We start from the raw sequence: 3,465 nt of genomic DNA on the forward strand, positions 1-3,465 counted from the left end.
AGATAGATAGATAGATAGATAGATAGATAGATAGATAGATAGATAGATAGATAGATATTAGATACGAATATTAATGAAAGCTATACATTAGATAATAGTGTTCTGTCAATTTTAATTTTCATAAATTGATAATTTTACTGTGATTCTGTAAGAGAAAAATCCTTGTTTTTAGAAAATACATACTAAAACATGTAGGGGTAAAAGGACACCATGTTTGCAACTTTCAAATATTTTAGAAATAAAATAATATGTGTGTTTGTGTTTGTGTATATGTGTGTCTAGTGAAAGAGAAATCAGGTCGACAAAGCCTGAGTCCTGTCGTCTCGCCTTCCTCCCATACAGCATGAGCTTCACCACTCGCTCCACCTTCTCTACCAACTACCGGTCCCTGGGCTCTGTCCAGGCGCCCAGCTACAGCGCCCAGCCGGTCAGCAGCGCGGCCAGTGTCTATGCAGGCGCTGGGGGCTCTGGTTCCCGGATCTCCGTGTCCCGCTCCACCAGCTTCCGGGGCGCCGTGGGGTCCGGGGGCCTGGCCTCAGGGATGGCCGGGGGTCTGGCAGGAATGGGAGGCATCCAGAACGAGAAGGAGACCATGCAAAGCCTGAACGACCGCCTGGCCTCTTACCTGGACAGAGTGAGGAGCCTGGAGACCGAGAACCGGAGGCTGGAGAGCAAAATCCGGGAGCACTTGGAGAAGAAGGGACCCCAGGTCAGAGACTGGAGCCATTACTTCAAGATCATCGAGGACCTGAGGGCTCAGATCTTCGCAAATACTGTGGACAATGCCCGCATCGTTCTGCAGATTGACAATGCCCGTCTTGCTGCTGATGACTTTAGAGTCAAGTATGAGACAGAGCTGGCCATGCGCCAGTCTGTGGAGAATGACATCCATGGGCTCCGCAAGGTCATTGATGACACCAATGTCACTCGACTGCAGCTGGAGACAGAGATCGAGGCTCTCAAGGAGGAGCTGCTCTTCATGAAGAAGAACCACGAAGAGGAAGTAAAAGGCCTACAAGCCCAGATTGCCAGCTCTGGGTTGACCGTGGAGGTAGATGCCCCCAAATCTCAGGACCTCGCCAAGATCATGGCAGACATCCGGGCCCAATATGACGAGCTGGCTCAGAAGAACCGAGAGGAGTTAGACAAGTACTGGTCTCAGCAGATTGAGGAGAGCACCACAGTGGTCACCACACAGTCCGCCGAGGTTGGAGCTGCTGAGACGACGCTCACAGAGCTGAGACGTACAGTCCAGTCCTTGGAGATCGACCTGGACTCCATGAGAAATCTGAAGGCCAGCTTGGAGAACAGCCTGAGGGAGGTGGAGGCCCGCTACGCCCTACAGATAGAGCAGCTCAATGGGATCCTGCTGCACCTGGAGTCAGAGCTGGCACAGACCCGGGCAGAGGGACAGCGACAGGCCCAGGAGTATGAGGCCCTGCTGAACATCAAGGTCAAGCTGGAAGCTGAGATTGCCACCTACCGCCGCCTGCTGGAAGACGGCGAGGAATTCAATCTTGGTGATGCCTTGGACAGCAGCAACTCCATGCAAACCATCCAAAAGACCACCACCCGCCGGATAGTGGATGGCAAAGTGGTGTCTGAGACCAACGACACCAAAGTTCTGAGGCATTAAGCCAGCAGAAGCAGGGTACCCTTTGGGGAGCAGGAGGCCAATAAAAAGTTCAGAGTTCAAAAAAAAAAAAAAAAAGAAAGAGAAATCAAATGAAGAAAAATGCTAATACCTGAGGAATCTGGATAAAGAATATACAAGAATTATTTGTATTGTTCTTGCAACTTTGCTACATGTTTTAGATTAGGTCAAAATAAAAAGATTTTTAAAAATAGGAAGTAAGCATTCAGTAGGGGTATCTGATCTAGACCATGCTAGAAGCTTTATCTGGAAAAGCTTCTCAGAGAAAGTAACTTTGAAGCTGATACCCACTGTCATTCTCTTGTGATTGTCCAGTTATCTCCTACTTTAAAGGCAGGAAATTTGTTGATTCTTCTTATGTGTGTTTTCAGTTCCCAGTACTGTGCCTCAATAAATATTGATTAATTGATTGATTGGTTGGTTGGTTGGTTGGTGGGATGGAGAGATGAGACATAATCTCAGCCTTTAAGAAATCTATAAGAGAATTCACTAAAAGGCACAAAAAAAAAAAAACACATTTCATACATCTTAAGAAAAGAATTATAGTCTCTGACCCAACATTTCTATTTTTAAAAAATAATTCCAATTTTTTACAAAAATTAGCTCTGTGTGGTGATGGGCATCTGTAATCCCAGCTACTCGGGAAACTGAGGCAGGAGAATTGCTTGAATCCAGGGGTCGGAGGTTGCAGTGAGCTGAGATCGTGCCACTGCACTGCAGCCTGGACAACAAGAGCAAAACTCTGTCTCAATAATAATAATAATAATAATAATAATAATAATTCCAATTTTTATTTGAGATTCAGTGGGTACATGTACAGGTTTGTTACATGGGTATATCGTGTGATGCTGAGGCTTGGGGTACAACTGACCTTATCACCCAGAAAGTGAGCATAGTACCCAACAGATTTTTAATCCATTCCCCCCTCCTTCCAACCCCCCTCTACTAGTCCCCAGTGTCTACTGTTACCATCTTTATGTCCCTGAGTATCTAATGTTTAGCTACCACTTGTAAATAAGAACATGTGGTATTTGGTTTTCTGTTCCTGCATTAATTTGCTTAGGAATTAGCTGCATCCATGTTGCTGCAAAGGACATGATTTCATTCTTCATATGGCTGCATAGTATTCCATGGTGTATATGTGCCACATTTTCTTTATTCAATCCACCATTGATGGGAACATAAGTTGATTCCATGTCTTCACTATTGTGAATAGTGCTGCAATGAAAATACAAGTGCATGTGTCTTTTGGGTAGAATGGTTTATTTTCTTTTGGATACATACCCAGTAATGGGATTGCTGGGTCAAATGGTATTAAGAGTTCTGGTGTAAGCTCTTTAAGAAATATCCTAACTACTTTCCACAGTGACTGAAAAAATTTACATTCCCACCAACAGTGTTTAAGTGTTTCCTTTTCTCCACAGCCTCAGCGGTATCTGTTGTTGTTTTGACTTTTAAACAATAGCCATTCTGATTGGTGTGAGATGGTATCTCATTGTGATTTTGATTTGCATTTCTCTGATGATTAGTGCTGCTGAGCATTTCTTCATATGTTTGTTGGCCAGTTGAATGTCTTCCTTTAAAAAGTGTCTGTTCATGTCTTTTGCCCACTTTTTAATGGGGTTATTTGTTTTTTGCTTGTTGAATTGTTTAGGTTCCTTATAGGTTTTTGATATTAGACCTTTATCAGATGCAGAGTTTGCAAATATTTTCCCCCATTCTGCATGTTGTCTTTTATTCTGTTGATAGTTTATTTTGCTGTGCAAAAGTTCTTTAGTTTAATTAGGTCCCGCTTGTCAATTTTTGGTTTT

General features: G+C 43.7%; 1 pseudogene across 1 annotated transcript; it reads left to right on the plus strand.

Moving 5' to 3' along the window:
* Positions 1 to 343: 343 nt before the first annotated feature.
* On the plus strand, positions 344 to 1,705 carry LOC113224886 (annotated as a pseudogene). The gene has a single exon (XR_003309510.1). The product of XR_003309510.1 is annotated as a keratin, type I cytoskeletal 18 pseudogene (transcript).
* The last annotated feature ends 1,760 nt before the right edge of the window (positions 1,706 to 3,465 follow it).

This window comes from Piliocolobus tephrosceles, chromosome 7 (assembly GCF_002776525.5).
Source record: "Piliocolobus tephrosceles isolate RC106 chromosome 7, ASM277652v3, whole genome shotgun sequence".
In the NCBI taxonomy this organism is placed as follows: Eukaryota; Metazoa; Chordata; class Mammalia; order Primates; family Cercopithecidae; genus Piliocolobus; species Piliocolobus tephrosceles.